Source organism: Mesocricetus auratus, unplaced genomic scaffold (genome assembly GCF_017639785.1).
Source record: "Mesocricetus auratus isolate SY011 unplaced genomic scaffold, BCM_Maur_2.0 Super-Scaffold_100023, whole genome shotgun sequence".
Lineage (NCBI taxonomy): Eukaryota > Metazoa > Chordata > Mammalia > Rodentia > Cricetidae > Mesocricetus > Mesocricetus auratus.
In genome coordinates, this window is record NW_024429204.1 from 5,865,732 (window position 1) to 5,886,519 (window position 20,788).

The window sequence follows — 20,788 nt, forward strand, 5'->3', positions numbered from 1 at the left end:
AGACTTCTGAAACGTCAACTCCTTTTGCTTTTGCAACAGGCATCCTCCAGATTCAATGACCAGCGTTTCCTTAAGTCCCTACAGTTTTCCTCTTTTCCACAAGACTTTGTACGCTTACCTTAAACCCATAACTGTGTGAGCCAGACCCTTGGAGTGTCATCATATAAGCACAGCCCTGTGTCTCTGGGGGAGTCCAGACAAATATGCAAAACAATAGAGTTAAAGGTGAGACAGAGTCTAAGAAAGTGTGAGGATAGAATAGTTATAATCATTTACATCGTTTATCCTCTTCCTCCCTGAGCACCAAACCATTAGACCCTGAGTTTAGGAAGAGCAGAGAAAGAAAAGAAAGTGTGGAGCGACCGAATGAGCGGAAGGTGGAGGCTCACCCTTTGCCCAGTGATGAACGTCCTTCCCTTTGTGACAGGTAGAAATCATTACAGACACTCCAACTCTGTGGATGGGGTTTTGGTAGGACAGAAATCTCTGTTTTACATGCTTTATGGAGTTCCACAGAGAGACGTTTAGCAGAACTGGTATGATTATACACTTGAAAAGAAGGCAAGAAATACAGGCAGCCTCTCCCCAGGACAGAAAGCATTCTAAATATCTAGGGCATTTGACTACTGCCTTGCAATTGGATGCCAAGGAAAATGCTGGTGTCTACCAAGAGTTCTCATATAATTTTGGTCTCTCCAGAAAAGTGCAGTGAGAATAGCCTCCAGGTGAGGGCAGTTGAAGTCTTGGTTGTGTCTTACCATGGACAGAGCCTTGGGCATGGAGGCAAGAAAATTGGGAGCTTAAGTCTATGTGTATGCATCTTGGCAGGGCTAGTTAACCAGGACCAATGGGTGCCCATCTTCTCACAGGAGAATATTGAGGACAGTGTATCCTCAGTCTCCTGCCAGCATCCTTAGTTTCCTTTCCCAGAAGCATCATGCTTGTCCACAAGATGAGGCTCACGTCAAATATGACCCGCTCTGAGAAGACAGTACTTTGAACAGGTTGGGGAGGGGTAGCTTTGTATACCAGGGCAAAACAGTGAGACAGAGTCAGTTCAGTCAGAAAAGAAAGAACCACAGTAAACTCTGTGCTACAAGAAGTGATCTAAAACTCATAATTAAAATGTGGAACTTCATAGCCTGGATGGTTGAAGTAGCTGCCTGCTTTCCCTTAAGCTTCTTTTCCTTTTTTTTTTTTTAACATAGCTTAGATATTGCCTCAAATCACGCAACTTGGTTTCTAATTTTCACGGAAAAAAGTACAACTTAGGAAACCACTCATTCATACCCAGTATGAATCACTTGCTTCATAATCAAGCAATCCCCATGGGTTCCTTACAGTTTTCATAGACATCTTTTATCACCTCCTGTTTTATGTTTTCAGGGGGTTTGAAATTTGTAAGCTCCTTGCTGAAGTTTTGATTCTGTTCTGCTGTAGAGTAGTTCTGAAAGAAGATATTAGTATAAAGTGGGAAATGCTATATTAAAATGCCTTTCGCTATGTTCGCCACATATGAAAATATGGCTCTAGTCTCTAAGACATTGTAAAAGTGATGTATTTAACAAGATCAAAGCACTACAGATGTGGAGCTGAAATTGCAGAGATGAATCGATAGATGATGTGGTGGCATGTGGCTTGAAGCTAACAGAGCTTTCTTTCCTCACTGCCTCCCCAGGGGTCTTGTACAAATGGGGGTCATATGGATATTTTGGACCAATCAGGTGTTCTATTTAGGGTTGTGGTTGTTCTCTTTTCCAGCCTGGTCCCGCCACCCTTCTCAGCACCAAATAAACACATGGACGCTATATTAGTCACAAAGCTGTTGGCCGTTGACTTGGGCTTCTTATTGGCTAGCCCTGTCTTAATTATTAACCCGTTTCTATTAATCTAGGTATTTCCACATGGTCTTATCTTACTGGAGAAGGGTCTGACCTGCCACTCCTTTGTGGTCTTCATGGCAACTGTTCTGGCGGGCTCCCTGTGCCTACCTCTCCCAGAATTTTCCTTGTCTCCTAGTCCTGCCTGTCTTCCTGCCTCATTGGCCAACAGTGTTTTATTCATCAGCCAATAAGAGAAACATAGATGCAGGAAAACTTCCCGGATCAATTTAGAGCACTGACTTCCAAACCTGGATGTCAGAAGATTCATTCTTATAAAATAACACAAAACAGAAATTATTTCACAAAACAAAAGCCACCACCTGCAAGTCCCTACAATGTATGGTTGTGGAGGTAGAAGCAGACTCCTGCGTGAGCAAGCTGTCATCTTGCCGGTCGTTCTTGAGCTGTCCTTTGGTAGGCAGCTGCCACTGCTCTAAGGACAGACTGGCTGCTATTGCAATTCAGTAGGAGCCGCATGGGGAGAAGGCAGCTCTGACTGGAGGCAAACTTCCGAGTTGCATAACCGCAACCCAAGTATAGTAACCCAGGCTTCTGGAGAACAAAAATTCATATAAATGGAAAATGGACAGTGATTTTCATTTGGGAGCAGCTTGCAGCTCCCTTGATTTCAAAGATCTCTCTGAACCATCACACGACTCCCGTGAGGTCTCGGAGGGGAAACAGAATTTCACAGCATACCTTCCTTTGCCTTTGGATATGCACTCCAGAAACCAAGCTTAAATGTTACGTGGTGGCCCTTAGGGTTTCCCTGCACATCACCATTTCCTATAGAGAATCCGTGTGATACTTGCTTGTCTCAGACCAGGGACCTTCCCAATGTTTACCTTTGTACTGCTTAACCATACTGGAAAATTCCATCATCTTCTTAATGTGTGTAGCTTTAAGTACTGCAGCAGCATGATTGCAGTCAAATTGTTTTACAATCAGTAACACACCATTTGGGAACCAGCAACCTACTATTAATAAATTGTGTACAGCCACTCTGCTCTAGTGCTGCAGAAACCCTTTGGAGTTAATGTATACCGTGATTGCTCTTGTTCTAAGTAAGCTGCACATTAAGAAGACAAGCTAAGTTTGTACTTAGTGATGAATTATGTGTTTTGATTTGTAATCTGAAATCTGTATGAGTCGCCAATATTTTTCTTTGTGTGAATGCTGTGGATAAAACATATCCCATAGATAAAAGTCGTAAGACTTGAAAGAAAAGCAAACAAAAAAAAACCAAAAAAAAAAAAAACCCAATCACCTTCTTAGGGAAGAATGAGTCTATTAAGTTAGTGTATTGCCTGATTGCTTAGTAAACACATGATTAGCTTTTGGATTGACACCAATTTATAGAATGATAATAGGAAAGCTGACTTGTGGGATAGAGAATATATTGGCGATGATATTGTACAAGTATGGGTCAGTTATATTTTTCAGATTTGTAGACACATACAATGCTATTAGTCGGTCATCTCCAAAAACATCTTAAATAACGTGACTCAGGGAGCACTTGGATTCTTTCTAAGCCAAGAATGTAATGAAATTATGAAAGTAGATCACAACCTTGACTATTCTTAATTGTAGATTGCTACCATACATAGACCCCAAGACTTCTTTTCACTGATTACATAAGGGAATTTTGTACTGATGAATTAATGGTGCTATAACACGTATCAAAACAAAAGCAAAATCAACAACAAGGAGAAAACACAAGACCCACTGGCCATGAAACAGCAAGGAAAAAAAGTTAGGGAAGATATTAGTGTCTGAGGGGCCAAATTTCTAAGGTGCTAAGAACAATTGTGCAACAATCTTATTCCCGGCTGGATCCAAATATGGGGGAGAATCTAAGAATTAGGGAAGTGTTATCTGCTGTATTACTGATGACAGGAGCATATCGGTCTAAAGATAAACATATATATACATGCCACAGTAAGCTAAACACACACATAGACACACAGACATGTGTGGCACAGATGTGTTAATCAGGCAGGAAGTAAAAGCAACTGAGTGAGAAAAATCTCAGCCTGTGGAGACATCCAGGGAAAAGAAAGCCTTGCGCAAAACCAGAGAGAAAGACCCAAGCGGGGCTGCTGTTGAAACGGATGACTTGGCATCTTCTGAATGTTGCTTTGATCTTGCCCCTCATCTGAGGGATAACTTGGATTTACAGTGAAGTGTTTTCACAACCTGGAGCCAGCTGACTTGGGAATAAACACATGCTATAATCAGACCAGGTTGAGGAGATGAAATTCAGGCTGAAGTACTATGACCCTGGAGATTAGAAAAACGACCAAAGTCCAGATTGCCAACATTTCATCTTAATGGATGGAGAATAGCATCACACTTCACGAGAGTTCCTTTATGTACCTGGTCTCACTAGGATCCTTGCCTGGTGTTGGTGATACTGCTGTCCCAGTAGGTAAGGGATGGAGATTGAGATTCAGACATGATTCCAAGGGCTTTGGTGTCCTTGTCTGTATGTTTTCCATGTGAAGCCTGTGGAAGAGAAGGGTGTGCCATTCGATTCAACAGTGGGTATCTAGAAACATAATCTAATCAAATGTTTCCCCATTGGTCGTCTTTTGGTTGCAGTAGCAGAAGTAAACAAAAGGTAGAGATGCAATAGATATAGAGATGCTAGGGTCGTTGAAAAGTACAGGCATTAACTGAAATGAAAATGAAAGCTGTAATACTAAGGCATCTTGCTCTCTCCCTCTCCTCTCCTCTCCTCTCCTCTTCTCTCCATTATCTCTTTTCTTTCCTCCTCTTCCCTCCTCTCTTGTCTGTGGTCAAAAGCAGTGCTGTCCTACAACAGATCAGATGCTACAGTTCAAAAATTCAGTCTTAATTCTACATGTGTATGGGAAAGACCTCAACTGCCTCTATCTAGGTAACATTATGACTCCTGAAGAAATACAGTGTGACCAAAAAATAGGAGCATAATGCTGTAAACCACACAATATCAGTGATGACCAAGAGAATAAGACATAACAGATTCAACCTGTAGAGGTGAGAAGCACTTTGGGCTCAGCATATGGCAGCATTGTTGGTAGACATGGGAAACCTAGAAGAAAAGCATGCTTGCTTGTGAAGGTATTATAACTACCCCACTGAACTCATTGAGCCATGCATGGATGCTTATGGAGCATCAGACTGGAATCGGTGATAGACAGCCTGACACACAAATCTGAAACTCAGGGAAGATGCTGAGAAGAGACAACTGGTCGACCTGCATCCGTCAGCAAAGAAGTTGAAATATCATGTACGATTTGAGGATTTTCTTTTCATTTACTGTTGCATAAATCCAATCTCAAATTGTAATGTAAATTTTATGAAAATTCAATTGAAGACTGAATTTATAGACCTGTCACTGCCTTCGTTCCTTCCACAGCCCATGTTTGTCATAACAAATTCATTTCCTTTGTCAATGCTGTTGAAAATGAGCTTTATAAAAACTTCTTCTCTAAGAATACTCTTCATGCAGAAGAGCTCCAAAGATGGAAAAGTAGATTGGATTAAAGCATCTTTAGCATATCGTGGCCTGTAGACAATTTGTTATGGGTGTCATGGTAACCTTTCACGAATGGGATCACGTCCTTCTCGCTTATGTCCAAAGTCAACTTCCGACATTGGTTTACTGTCTTTTATCATGTAGAAGCAGATATTTCTTTCTGTGATATTTTTGAGCCTAAGGTTTCTCTGTAAAAAACTTTCTCATCAGGACTGAGAAAGTCCTTTATTCTCTTGGATGCAGTCCTCCTAGTGGCTCTTTCTCCAAAACTTTCTATACTAAATTGTCTTAGGGCTTGTATTGCTTCTGTGAAACATGATGACCCAAAAGCAACTTGGGGAGGAAACGGTTTATTCATCTTACACTTTCACACCACAGTTCACCATCAAAGGAAGTCAGGACAGCAACTGAAACAGGGCAGGAACCTGGAGGCAGGAGCTGATGCAGAGACCATGGAGGGGAGCTGCTGATTGGCTTGCTCCTCACGGCTTGCCCAGCCTGCTTTCCTATAGAACCCAGGACCACCAGACCAGGGATGGAACCACCCACAATGGACTGGGCACTCCATATCAATCACTAATTAAGAAATTTCCCTACAGCTTGCCTTCAGCCTGATATTCTCAAAGTATTTTCTTAATAGAGGCTTCCTCCTCTCAGATGAATTTAGCTTGGGTCAAGTTGACATCAAACTATCCTGCCCAAAAACAATCTGTTGTTCAAAATCTGTTCTAAGCTTGTAATTCTGTGTTTGCCATCCTATCCTAGTAGGTTTTTCCTGAGGGCACAGGGTATCTTATTTATCTCTATGTGTTAGATGGTGGCCTTCCAATAAATACTTTTCTAAGGTATTTTGAAATCAATCTCAGAAAAATGTTTTCCCTTAAACTGAACAATTTGTAGTGTGTGTACCTGTGTATTTATATGTATGTGAATGAGGGTGTGAGCATGTGTGTATCTGTGTCTCTGTGTGTGGGTGTGGGCGTGAGTATGTGTTTATGTGTCTGTGTTTCTGTGTGTTAGGAAAATGAAATTAAAAAATTAAAGGGTACCCTCTTGAAACCAAGTCCCACTCCTATTTTGGTGGTATGTTTTCAGTTGTTTACTGGGTATTGAGCAAAATTAAGTCATAAGCCTAAGTGTTCTACCTTGGCAGCATGTTTTATTGACTGAAAATAAGAGTTTGGTGTCAGGCAACCTGTCCCGAAGCCTTTCTCCATCACTTCCTTGGGGTGTGGCCTGTGTTCCATTGTTTATAAATTTCCACTGGTACAAATTGATGGCCTAATCTTTAAATATGCAACGAGTGCCCAAGAAGAGAGTATGTGCAGAACACTAGGCACACAGTAAACACTCCAAACGTGTTAGCTATTGTTTGCGATGCTAATTTGTAAATATTTCAAGTTTGCTTTACTATTTGTTCTGTGTAAATTTATTTCCAGAGAAATCAAAATACTTTCTAATTTCTCATTTAGCTTCTTCTTTGACCCATGGGTTAGTTCAAAATCTGTTGTTTAATTTCTGAATATTTATGCATTGCCAAATTTTCCTCTGATGTTGATTGCTATTTAACACTACTGTGGTCAGAGAACATGCTTGCTATGGTTTTTTAAAAATGTATTAAGCCTGTAGCATACCTCATTATTTGTAAAGTTGCTATGCGATATATGAGATAGAAATATTGATTTCATCCTCTGCATCATCCCTTCAAAAATGAATTTGTGGGACTTCTAAAATTGTAGTTCCTGTAACAAAGTCTTGATCTGCGTGATGCTAATTTTCGTGTGTAATGGGAGGACTTTCCTCCTCTGCTTTTGATCAAGATCATCCTTGTCAGCTTGGCAGCTGAGCTGCTGAGCTCCCCCTCTTCATCAGAGGCAACGAGTCCATTGCCAAGAACACGTTGTTCCCAGACTGTAAGATGTGGGCTGAGAACAAATTCCAAACATTAGCATCATCCACATGTCCAACTGGTACTTTTCCTCTTTCCAAAAACCATGACCTTGTGAAAGGTCACAACCTCAAGATGAACCCAACCCCATGTGATAGCAAGCTACTCCATTTTTTTCTATCTGTTGATGTAACCGAGAGGGAAATTGGAGAGAGAGAGATGGGGGAACATAGCTTTAAGTATTGACATTTTGAGGGACGTTGGTTCTTTCTTCTTTCTCTCTCTTTTCTGGCAAATAGGTAGAAAGTTTGCTTTGCTTCATGCTCTGCCATCATGTGTGGCTTTGTGAAATGTTACAGAAACAACTGAAACTTCTAAAACCAGGAGTCAACATCTTTTCATAAAATGACAGCTTCCAAACTCTAGCACATGGGAGCTGAAATGAACAGTACGTCATCACGTTTTCTTTTTTGTCTTTCCTTGATGGTCTCCATTTCTTGTTTCCCCTACTGTCCTAAAGCCTTTATTTCCATTTGAAAATAACACAGACTTGGAGAACTGAAGTAGCAAAATTAGAGTTCACACCTACCCCGTTCACACCTACCCCGTTCACACCCACCCCGTTCACACCCACCCCGTTCACACCCACCCCGTTCACACCCACCCCGTTCACACCCACCCCGTTTACACCCACCCCGTTCACACCCACCCCGTTATTCTTTCCTAGGTCTGTTCTACTGACTTTTCCCCCCTCCTTCTGCATCCCTGTGAGAGCCTCCCAACTGCCTACTGTCTGCTTTTGCTCCCTTCACTCACCGTGAACACAGCAGCTGCCATAGCTGATTCCCAGTGTGGTCATTGCTGTGCCACTCACCTGCTTAGCACCCTGCACTGAATCTGAACCCATTTCCTTTGAGGGTAGTCAAGGTAGATGAGGTTCTCCCGTGTATTTGTTATGTATTATCCCCCACTGCCTCGAGTGTACTCCCCTCCTGATTCCTCCTTATGGTGCAGTTACTCTTGCAGTCTCAGGACAGAATCGATACGTCACTTTGCATGCCTTCTCTTTTCAAACAGTTCCCTTCAAATGTACCCCCAGGCTAGACTCAAACCCATGATGGTCCAGCCTCCATCTCCTGAGTTCTGCTCTGACTGTGTTTGCTAGACATGTTTTTGGCTGCTGTTCTAGGCATTCATCTCTTTCTCCATAAGCTCTGTCAGAGCTCAGAATAGAAATGTTGCCACCTAGCTCTTTCCTTAGAATGTACAGTCTCAGAAACAAAAGTACCTTTTTTAAAAACCGTTTTTACAGCTCTAGGGGTAGAACATAGGGCCTCACTCCTGTTAGGCACGTACCCAGCCATGATGCTCCATCCCCGATCAACAAACATGATTTGGGATTCACTTCCAGATTGCCAGAGTCTAAAACTATCCCAATCGTGGAGCCCATCAGTAATTTTTTTTTGTTGAATACACACACACACACACACACACACACACACACACACACACACACACCCATGTGCATATGTAGAGATAAAATAGAAAAAGAAATCTGAAAACCATGATAGGAAATCAGATGACTTGAATATAACTCTATAGTGGCATTTTGTCTGTGAACCTGGAACAGTGGTCACACCCCCCCTTTGGGCGTGGCTTCAGGTGTGGGCAGAAGCACAAAGAGCTAGTGTAAGACATGGTCTGTGTCTGTCTGTCTGTCTGTCTCTGTCTGTCTCTCTGGTCACATACCCGATCTGAAGGGCAGAGAAACGCTGCGGTGGTTCTTTATTATTATCTGTGTAGGCTGTTCCCCAACAAACACCCATTTATCGTTTATCTCCGGTCCAGTGACTTCATTACCAACCCGCCTGCCTCCACAGCTCTAGAGTGTTTTTGTTACTGGATTGAGTGAGTAGCCCCTGAGCAGCGTGCTAGAGGGGCAGGGCACTCTCTCCAGAGACACAAGTCATCACACGTACTTTGGTGACTGTGGCCTCCTTACAGGTACAGAAAGCCCCACGGCGGCCGAGTGTTGTGGAGCAGAGTATGCAGTGATGGAGAAGCAGCTCTAGGCAGATCTGGAAGGAACATGTGTTAGGATTTGAATGCAATCCTACTGGGGCATGGCGCTTTGAACTTGAGTATTAAAATCCCAACATGCAGGTATCTGTTTAATTAAGTGGCCAGAAATATATATTTTTTTCTCTAGAAATCCAAGTTTATTTTGTAAATAAATGTGCCATGCTTGCTGGAGGCTGCCGGGTCAGTTTTCCAGGGTGGTTATCACCGAGAAGTGAGATGCCTTGGTGGTCTAGGAAGTTGCCCTCGTGAGAAGCTAAGGATTCTGTCTCTTCTAATGAACATCTCACTTTCAGTCACAAGGAACTTGTGTTTGGCCTTGACTTAGAAATATAAATATGCTTTCATTGGCCTTAACGCTACCTTGGATATTTTCATTAATGTTAGTGAGAGTCAGCATAGATCAGTCTGAGATTCCCAGATTCAGGGAAGTGCTTCATAGGCTGTAATCTGAAGCAAGAGACATTTCATTTGAGTTAGGAAGGTGCACAATGGTTTGGTTTAAGTAGCCTCATAAAACAGTATGATTCAAAAATCATTTTTATTCACAGACTGCTGGTTTGTATCTTACTAGATGAATGAATTTCTCTTGTTTCTACTCCAGTGACTGCAAGGTGACAGAACATGAAATATGTTAAAATTTTTTACTTGATCAGAACTCAATCTCTTTTATATTTATAGCATCTGGCACATTTGCATGTCTGTTATTTATGCTAGTTACTTTTAGGTTTAAGAGAGACGAAACTTTCATTTGATTACATCTGTTTCCTTTTCCTTTCTGTGTCTGCCTCCTGCATTTCTGGCCTGTCAAAGGGTTCCACGATACACCTTGCTTCTCTTTACTTCTTGATGTGCTTCTGAGAGTAAGTCAAAGAGTGTAACAGTGCAAAATAATCAGTTTCAAAGCTTTCTTGGGAATTCTGGCTTGTGCCAAACCTGTCTTCAGTGCCCGTCCATTGATCCATGGTAGGATGAACAGAACTTTATATCAGCTTATTCCCATTTTTAAATTAAAGTTCTATTTATTTATATATTTCTACACTTAGCTGTGTGTGTGTGTATGTGTGTTTGTGTATGAGTGTGCATATGTGTGTGTGCGCACCATGGCATGTATGTGGAGGTCTCTCCTTCCATTGTGTGGCTCTCAAAGGACTGAGCTCAGATCTTCAGGCTGATGATAGGTGTCTGTGCTGGCTGAGCCATGTTGCTGGACCCCCCAGTTTGTGATCCGGAACGTTGGCACAAGAGTTATTAATACATGTGAAGGTGTTGGGTATCTTTTTGTTTCTTCTCACATCACTTTGCATTATACCAAACTACCTTCCCATGTTGGATCTTTCTTGCATGCTTTGATATTAATATACCGGGGGCTTTCTCTGCCTCTGGAATTTGGTTAAACAGGCAAGACAAATAAACTAATTGTGAATGAGTTTTACAGTAGAGCTGAAAATAGATCGTCTTCCTAATGGTGAAACTTAAGTGAGAATTTCCAAAGTATCGGGGGGGGGGGGGGGGGGAGGGTGCACGGTAAGAGTTCACAGTCATCCTGTAACCAGCCCTAACTCCAGATTGGCTATGGAGCCAATTTATATTCACCAAGACCAAACCTGTTGTGAAAAAGTACCGACTGGAGAACTTCCCTTTAAACTGGGCAGACATTCTGAAGTCGTGAACTGTGCTCCCAGTGTGGGTACCGTAAACTTAGGAATGAATAACACTCTTTGAATGTCTGGACAAGAAAGATGTCTCACTCCAGGAGGCATGCTTTTCTTTCTGTAACCAAACTGTGCTTAGCTGATATTTGAAGCCTGACTTCACACTCTGCAGAGCTCTTCTTTCATCTCAAACAGTTTAGTTAAATTGACTCTGATATGTTTGCAGATTGGAGTGGGGGTTAGAGAAACGTGCGGGCGGGGTGTGAACCCATGTGTTTCTCTTCCTCTGGAGACTTGCCAGTGTTTGTCCTCTGAGGAAATACGTTTTCCTTGCCTGTTTTGATTGATTGATGGTAAGAAGCAATTCCAATACAGCTATTGTCTTTACAGGCTTTGGGGAAGAGACTCAAGGAAAAGCCACAAAGTTGGATACAATTTGACAAGCTAAACGTAGGAGGGAAGATGTGAGAAGTGTTGGCCGGAAACAGGAAACAGAGTAGCAATTGAGTAATGGCCTCCAAGTATGCGAAAAGTGAGTTAGTACTTCTCCAGACATACATAAGAGAAAAATGTCAAACTATAGCCTCTTGTGTGAAGCGGCAAAGAAAATGCATATCCTTTGAGTTTATCTGACTAAAAACATCAATGGAAATTATGAAGTGCTTTCTGGGATCTTGATATTGAGGTGATTTTGTTCTCTTTTTAAATTCAGCATTTCAGATGCTTTTGCATAGGAGAGATGGTACTTGGTTATATCTTATATGTTTCAGTAGTAAATATGGTAGTTAGCATTATTTGCCCAAAAAATGTTTGCTTCTCTAGCCACTTCTCATCATTTTGTATGAGGCTTGGCACTTGACTTGCTTTAGACAGTGAACGGTGGGTCAAATCAAAGGAACTTATATTTAAATGTCTGTACTCACCCTCTTAGCAGTTGGGGTTGGGTAGTGTTCTAGTATATCTGAGTCTCAGTATTTCCTCCTCTGAGACAGAGACAACAATAATGCCTAGAGAGTTGCTTAATGTATGCATGCCACACACTTAACATAGTGAGCCTGGAATTTAGGAAGGCCTCAGTGTTATCTACTCTGGGCTTGATTTCTGCTAGAGTAGTAAGCTTTCTCCCAGCAGATGAAGGTCAACATTTAAAAGAGGGGAACATTTTTTTTTTTGTTTTCAAATTTATTTATGAGGCATTTACAAATGTGAATATATGAATATAAAAGTCTGTAACCTTAAAGTATGCATCCGCGCTTGGGATTATTTCTTATTTTAAATGATCAGGGACAAACTTGAGCTCACTCAGATCCCCATTGACTTTAGAAAGTATGAATAGAAGACATTTTTAGGACCAATGATGATACAGAGAACTGTGTACCCACCCACCTTTAGCATCCGAGGTACAATTGATAAAACATAAACCATATGAACCATCTCAGACACATCCTATTACCCCCCCATCTATCATTCATTATTTTCTTTTAAATTAAATCTGAGCAAAGTATTGGGTAAACAATCTGTCTCCTTCTCTCTCATTACTTTTGTCTGTGTGTCAAAAATAGAGTATGGCAGAAGCATTCCTCTTTAGATTGCTCATTCCAGCTAGGAGTGCTAAGAAAAGTTTGGGAATGACTTTCAGAGAAACATTTTTAATTGTTTTTAATTTATCTAAAAACAAGCTAAAAAGTTTAATTAACAGGCTCCAAGTAATAGTTACACCATTTTTCCTGTGCTATCAGCCTTCAGTTTTATTTACGATGTGTGTCCCCTGGTGTCTGCTTTATACACGGGTCCGCTATCACTAATATTTCTGTGACATGTGACTAAACCTAAACGTAAAGTTAGCACCAGCAATCAATGCAAATTAATGATTTCTTTTTAAAAAAATTTCAATCAGGAAAAGCAGCTTTGTAGTTGAAAATCCCATGCTGGCCCTAGAGTGGGAGTTTTTCCAGCCTCTGCTTAAATCCAAAAAAATACTGCAATCTTCTGGCACAGGCTCACTGTAATGCTTTAAAAACAATTTAGCAACTGTCATTGCTGTAATTACAGTAACTAATTACCATCCTTAGCAAACAAATAGCTTAACATAATACGCAAGCCGAATCAATTTTGAAGAAATGCAAATTCCAAAAGCGAAAAAGGGCATTTTGGCAAACCTGAAAGAGAAGCAGGAAAATAATACACTTTGTTTTATCTGCACATAATTCCCAGGGAATATCATATCATAAATATTTGCATTCAGTTCTTATCAGGACATTTGCATTTGCTTCTTATCAGTGCGCAGACTGGACTCTGCCAGATAGAGAGGGGAGCGTCACACCATGCACATATTTCTAATGAATCACGTCTCGGGCCCAGAGAATATTTTGGTGGAACTTTATCACCCGGATGAAGAGGTCATTTTCTCTCCCAGTTGGTTCGCCTTGGAATTGTCTTGAGATTTTGATGTGATTCACCCGATGCAGAATTTGTTTGTTTCTTTATTTCAGACAAACACTGGAGGCAGCAGTTATTTTGCCTTTTTTTTCTTTCTTTCTTTCTTTTTTTTTTTTTTTGAAACCAGAGATTTTCTTGTAAAGGCTGCTTGTTCAAAGGACATGTCTCCCTTTGCCTGCTGTCTTCTTCTCTCCACTTAACCACCCCCCCAACTTCTACACAAGTGAAATAAAACGCAAACACCCCAGATTCAATTATTCCAAATTCTGTAGCAGGCACAGCCATTTTTGTTTTGCAGGGATCAATGAGGACGGTGAAACCAAGGCCTGGAATAAACCAAGTCTTAGTGGAGCACCACTGTCTTGAGATGTTGTGCCCAATCCTGTTGTAGTTGTGTAGGAGCACAGTTGATGAGAGGCAATGCCCTTAGTCAGGGGGCTCTGTAGATGGCCACCTTTCTAATGTGACAAGGTTTTATCCAGGTAAACCCATTTCTCATGTTATTAAAAGCAATGATGCATCTCAGTACACATTAGGCCAGGAAGAGCAAGAGCAGCCATTTCCCTCAGATGTGAACGGCAGTCAAGTCCTTCTAAACCCCTGAGTTAGCATCTCACAAGACATCCATTATTCACCGGCTTTCTGGGGCTGAACCTAAGTTACTTGCAGTCCATGTGATTTGGGAAAGAGAAACAAGAGTATTTTTTTAGTGTGTGTGGTGTGTCGATTGGAGCTTTCCTGTTGGGTCTTGCCATTTAATTAAGCAAGATCTGTATTTGAGCACTCTGATCGCACGAGGTTCACACAGATAGGAGTATTATTTTCTTATGTAAAGCAAGGACAGATTGAGATACAAGAATCATGGCCATGCCAGTCAAGATCTCCATAGCAGTGTTATTATTACACAATTTCCTCTGTAATTTTATCATCTACTTGATATTATTGCACAAATTCTGAGGTCAAACTTCAAAGGAAGTCTCCGGATGGGATCAATCTGAGTGCCAGGATTTCAATTTCCAATTATAAATTAAAATATAGGTATAATGGAAAAATTGTCATTATAGTATGGCAAAAAATGCATTTAATTGTGTTTCCTAGTAATTTTATTCATGAATATGGTCACTTAAACTTCATTTCACCTTTGCCCAAGAAGAATTTTTCTTCAGTTTATTTATTTAACACAAAAGAGAATGTCTGGCTTATTGTGATTCAAATGATTGACACATCTGTGTTTGGATTCAGAAAATGTTATTTAAAATCATATAAAGGTGCAAACATTTTGTGAAACTTTATTCTTATAACAGTAAGACAAGCTTATGTTTTAATCGTTATTGTTTTAACTGTAATCTTTAAGACTTTATAGCCTTTTGCCTTTCTTTGAAAAGAGCTGCTAACATAGACATTTTAAACATTTTCTTTTTGACATAAATTATTTTCTTAAAAATTGTCTGCACACAGTTGCCTTTATTGCCTTTCAGAAAGGCAAGTCAAAATTTAAACACTTTGCAGCATCTTACAGAATTGCCTTTTCAAGACTTTTAAAAATAGTAAATATGAAATAAAACTTCACATGTGGAAAGATGGTAAGAATTTTGTGGCACATTGAAAGAAATCTCTTTGGAAGGGTTGTTTTTAGCTGAGTTCAACTCTTACATGCTCATGTTTTTAGTTACGGGTGCACAATGTAAAAAATACCTCTTTTTAAAAAAATGAAGAGCCTAGAAAAAAGGAGTAGCACTAAAATCTATTTGCGGGATGCAATCATTCATCTGGGAAGGACTTGGTGTCTGTCTTTCATGTTTATCATTGTTTTTAGCTTTCTTTGAGGTGGGGAGAGCTTATAGTTCACGGCCCATTATCAGGGTGAAGGATACAGGAAGTTCAAAATATTTATGTTTGTTCATGGCACGAAGACAGAAGACAGTTCTCAGGAAAAGGGCTTTCTGATTAAGTGATTGAAGACACTCGTGCATTTTAATAGCTTCTTCTATCCAAGAGATAGCATCATCTTCTTCCTTATCGCGGCTCTGAAACTTACTTTAAACAACTCTCCCATGATCCTCCAATTAGATGCTCCTCTCTCTCCCGGCTTCCTGTGTCCTCGCTGCAGCAACTCTCATCTACTTGCTTTCTCGTTCTTTTTTTTTTTTTTTTTGTCAGCAGGTTGGGTGTAAAGAGGCATCAGACAGATAATTGAAGGGGCTTGCTTTGCAGAGTCAAATTCATCCGCATGGCATTCAGCCCCAGATGCCCGGCGATAAAACACGGATGTGGAAAACATCAGCTTGCACTTTGAGAAAGCTTGTAAGAACCCACGGTTGATTGGATGGCGTTGCGGGGGTGGAGGGGGGCGTGATCAAGTGCAATCTTTTGTTTTTTAAATGAAAATCAATAAGGCCCAAATAGAAGATAGAGTCACAGATCAAACACTTGACCAGAGCCTCCCCATAGGAAACGTTAGCATTGAGAAGTCATTTACTACTAATGTAATCTTCCTTACACTGGCCTCCAGCACTCCTACCACAGTTTGGATTGCTGGTGCCGCCACAGCGTTCTGACTCAAGTAAGAGTCTGACCCTTTGGAGAAGCTTTTTCTTACCGTCTAGACTCACGTTGCTACCTCCCATGTGCACAGTCAGCGCCTTGGTCCCCGGGTTTAAAATGTTGTGTCTAGGCTTGTACATGTTTTATGCATGCATGACATTATAGTTTGCATCTGATGCCCTTCTGTAGAAAGGAACGATTTTATTATATTTTTTTTTCTCACCGTTGCATTGAAAATGCCTAGAATGTTTCTCAGGATGGGGTAAACAGTTATTAAGCACTTGTTATTAAGTGAATTAATTCATTAAAATACAGGTATCAACAACAACAAAACCTCAGTGCTGCCGGGTGTTGGTGGCGCATGCCTTTAATCCCAGCACTCGGGAGGCAGAGGCAGGCGGATCTCTGTGAGTTCGAGGCCAGGCAGGACCGACAGCCTCCAAAACAATACAGAGAAACCCTGTCTCGTAAAAACCAAAAAAAAAAAAAAAATACAGGTATCATAACTTCTGGAAAATGTTTTCACAATTACTATAAGCTAGGTACTAGTGATGATCCCATTTCACAGGTACAAATGTCTGTCCCTGGAGGACTTACAAAGCCCACAGCTAGTAAGCCTTGGAGCTGAGACAATGTCATATCGGCTTGGCTGTCAGAACCCTGTTATTAGTTGGTCTTAATAACCCTCTGTTTCACTGCAGAATTCTTCATATAATTCTGTTTTCATTAGATAAGCGTGTGTTTTCATTCAGCCATGAGCAGACAGGGTATCACTGGGTACAGGGAAGTTTCTAGAGAAAACGATGTGATCCTTCTGGTTCTTTGTCAGAGGATGCATTTTTTTGTTTTTGATTTTGTTTTTTGTTGGCCATCGAGCTCCTTTCCTTCAGAGCATTCAAACTCTCCGGGCACACGAATCTTTGGAAACCCAGGTGCCAGCTGCACTTGGAGAGTTTTTGCTTCTGCACAAAGAATGAACCTTGCAAATTCTCCTCCCAGAGAGGATAAGATAAAGAGAATTAGAAGTGATATTCTTAAGGTAGTCTGCAGACCAGCACACCAGACAGAGGGTGTGGATAAAGGCAGATTACAAAAGTGGCCTTGAAGAAAGGGGAAAATGTACCCGTTGTAATGTCTGTGGTTGTTTTATTGCATGAAAGAAAGAAAGAAGGAAGAAAGGAAGGAAAGAAAGAGAGAAAGGAAACGAGGCACGCACACAGGGCATCTGATAGATTTTAGACTTGCTGACAACTCAGAAGATGAAAAGGCAAGGAAAGAAAATAATATAGAGAACAATGTCCTGGACCAAATTATGAAAGAGCTGTTTTGTGAAATGGATACAATAGGAAGCTTTGTATTAATCAGCCAAATTATTAGTATTAATCAGGGAGGGAGGGAGGGCGGGAGGGCGGAAGGGAGAGAGAGAGAGAGAGAGAGAGAGAGAGAGAGAGAGAGAGAGAGAGAGAGAGAGAGAGAGAGAGAGAGATTGTAGGAGACATGCAGCATGCTATCTGAGGCTTTAGGAAATAGATTGCCTGGAGTTTACAGCAAGGGCAAGTCACATTCCATGGTGAGCAAAGGCGAAAGTTCATGCGGCTCAACAGAAAATATTTGAAAAGTAGAGATCCTGACAATTTAATCACAAATGAGCACGCTAGAGACGCAGAAAGGATAGTATTTGCTCTTAACAGTTCAACCACAGATAATCGCTCTAGCGGAGGCATCTAGATGTCGGGCATCTATAGAAACGAACAGGGGTAAAGCCTGGGCTCACAGAGTATGTGGAAAAGTTCTAGAATGACTGAGCGCAATGTACATTTCAGAACAGTGGTGCAAATCCCAAGCGCTCAGAGCTCTCTGGAAAGCAGGAAGAAAAGCCATGTAACTGGATCCACAAATGCTTCCATAGATACATATCCATACCTAACAACAAAATACTTCACATAAAATTTTTCACAGCATATTTAACAGCAAGGATGAATATCTCCAAGACAGACATGGCTTATAACAAGGATGGTTTAGAGCCCCAAGTTAGGCGAGCTAACCAAGCATAAAGAAAAGAAGTCCATTAGTTTTTATTGCAGTAAAGACTCAAAGGTATTCCATAGAAAGACCTGGAAGACCAGAGTGTCACAGTGCTAGGATTTCTTTGGAAATTGCCATGATGAGAGGCTTACAAAATGCAGACAGGTATTTGACCTGATTTTTCAGACGGGGAAACGGTAGGACGCCTAAACTTGTACTGTTTAGTAAAAATATTGTCAAATGGCCATTGGCTTTTAGGGAACAATGACCATGGGGTTTATGAGTGCCAATGTAAGGACAGTGAGCCAACTCTGACTCATTATTGCTTGTAACTCATTCCTCTCCCAAGGGCGGCCACCGAAGTGATGGCAAGAATACTGAAATTGAACTATATCTTTTGCTTTCAGAAGAGATTTACTGGACAGAATCATTGAAGTAATCTTGCCTAAGATCGAGAATTCAAGTTGCATTAATTTTTCCAAGACATGCTTTTATCCCACACTAATGGTTTAAATTTTTTTTAATTCACAGTAGTCTGGTACTTCATTTAAGTTTAAGAAACAGGAACATTTATGTTCTCTGGAACTACAGATAGCACCATAGTGTCTTGATCTTTGCCCTAGGTAGAGATGAACCCTCAGCTGCTCAATCTTGGATCTAGGGTCTGCTGTGCCCATATTGTCTTTCTTTGTGCCTTACCCCCTTGGTTCTCATGAGCACACTGTTGTGAAGGGAGCAGATCAGGTTCTCCTGTTAACGTTGTAGATGTCCAAGAATTCAGCCGTGTGGGATGTGTCAGAAGTATATACCACAGGGAGCAAGCCACCGGCATTCAGTGCTGCTCCATGTTGTTAATCAGGACAGCAGAGAGCAGAACATTAATTGTTTCTGTCCCTCTTTGCTGGGAAGTGTTTATTGACTTCTCCCCTACTGCAGCCCCCCCCCATAGCTGATGTTGTAGGAGGTGGTCTTCCAAATGACATTGTTTGAACGATTCCAGCCTTCCCATACTTGCTGGGAGTATTGATTCTGCAAGTTGACAATTGCTGATGCTTCTGTACAACTGTTCTCAGCTGAAGGAAACCCTCTGGAACAGCTGTCTGAGAGCATAAGCCTGAACTTTCAGAGGTAGCCTATAACCAAATGACTGACTCATGTGAGATACAAAAACCTTGCCCTTGGCCTCAAAGTGGAGCCAGCAACACACAGTGGTTCATCTTATATAAAACCCTCTCTGGACTGAGGCTGAATCTGCTGGAGTGTAGAGATCATGTGACTGTCTAGCTCCTTGTCTTTCCTTCTCCATCTCTCTCTCTCCCTCTCCCATGAAATGACTTCTTCAAAATTCACTTGCATGGGTATTTCCTTCTGCACATCTGTCCCTAGGGAGTTTGGCATACTGTACTTAGTCTTTCCATTTAAATAATGTCCTTTTAGTCATCCTTTGTTCCGTTTCTCATCATGACAAATAATATTTACCTTCAGCCAAATACAGTCCTAGAACAATCCTGACTATAACCTAAAAGGAAATTTCAAACATTGACATTAAAATTAGCTTTTGGCTCACTTACTGGTTTCTGGTTGGGTTTCAAGAGTTACCGAAGAGGTTTGTTGAAACTGAGACTTATGAGACCACTTCATATTTGCAGATCCTAGGCAGTGGGACTCTGATGTTTGCATATTGTGACTTCTTATGCTTCCCTGTGCATGGAATTTGAAACACTTGGCCTGAAATATGGTCACAATGATGGCAAAGTTGTGTGTTTGATTTGTTTGAAGGCTATTGAACTGAGCATAAAAATATAAGCGATTATAAAAGTAGTCACAAAGTTTTCCAAGTCCAAGAATTTGGTTCCAGTCATACCAAGTCTGTTAGACAAGCATTGCCAACTTTGCCTCATCCTTGTCTACTGAACATTGCTCAGGTTCAAGTTCAACTCAACTTTGAGAAAGAAAATCCATGACAAGGCCACTGAGTAGCTTCTTCAAATGCCAATTTATTGCAAGCATTCTTCATGTTAGAACCCTGGAAATTGGTTACTTATTTATTTTTAATGACGCTATGACTTCTGAGACAAGATACCACCGTGGGACACAAGACAGTCTGTCACTAGGGGAAAAAAAAGGAATAAACAGAATTATTTCCTTTCTGGCAGTAAACATCTTCAGTGTTGTAACATGAATGTTTACCAACATTAACCTAAGTAAGCGTGAAGCTAGTGCTTTGGGATTTGCTACTCTTTCTGTCTTTTGAAGACGAAGGACAGGTATAGGTGTGCCCAGGAAGACTTTCCCAGTCTGAGTTGCCCTGATTACCTTTCTCATTCTCTTGTGGCTCTTAGGAGGAGAGAAGTACCACAAGTAGATTATTTTGTAGGGGAGATGCTGATTATCTCCAGCTAAAGTTGGATTGAATCCCATCATCCCTTGCGACTCCTCCTCCAGGCCAGTTGCATATGGGCTTTCACTATGTGGTACTGATGTTGGCTTTCCTATGCCAATTAGAGATGGCTCTGAGTAACCATTTGAAAGTCAGCATCACTCTAAGGTAAGAAAATTAAACCAAGGTACGCATCAGTGGTTACTAGCAAACGATGTATGGTAGTGTGGCTGTCATGTCCCTCTTTGAAACGGTACCTCAGGAGCTCCAACCAAGTTTCTCTTTCTAGGAGAAATCATAACATGCATGTAGTCTCTCCAGCCTCCAAAATTCACAGATCAGAAGGGTGTGGAATTGTCAGTGTGCGAAGGTGAA

General features: G+C 41.1%; 1 long non-coding RNA gene across 1 annotated transcript in view; it reads left to right on the forward strand.

The window, feature by feature from the left end:
* LOC110341355 overlaps nucleotides 1–20,788 on the forward strand; it is a 120,122-nt gene that overhangs the window by 36,679 nt on the left and 62,655 nt on the right. The window lies entirely within an intron of this gene.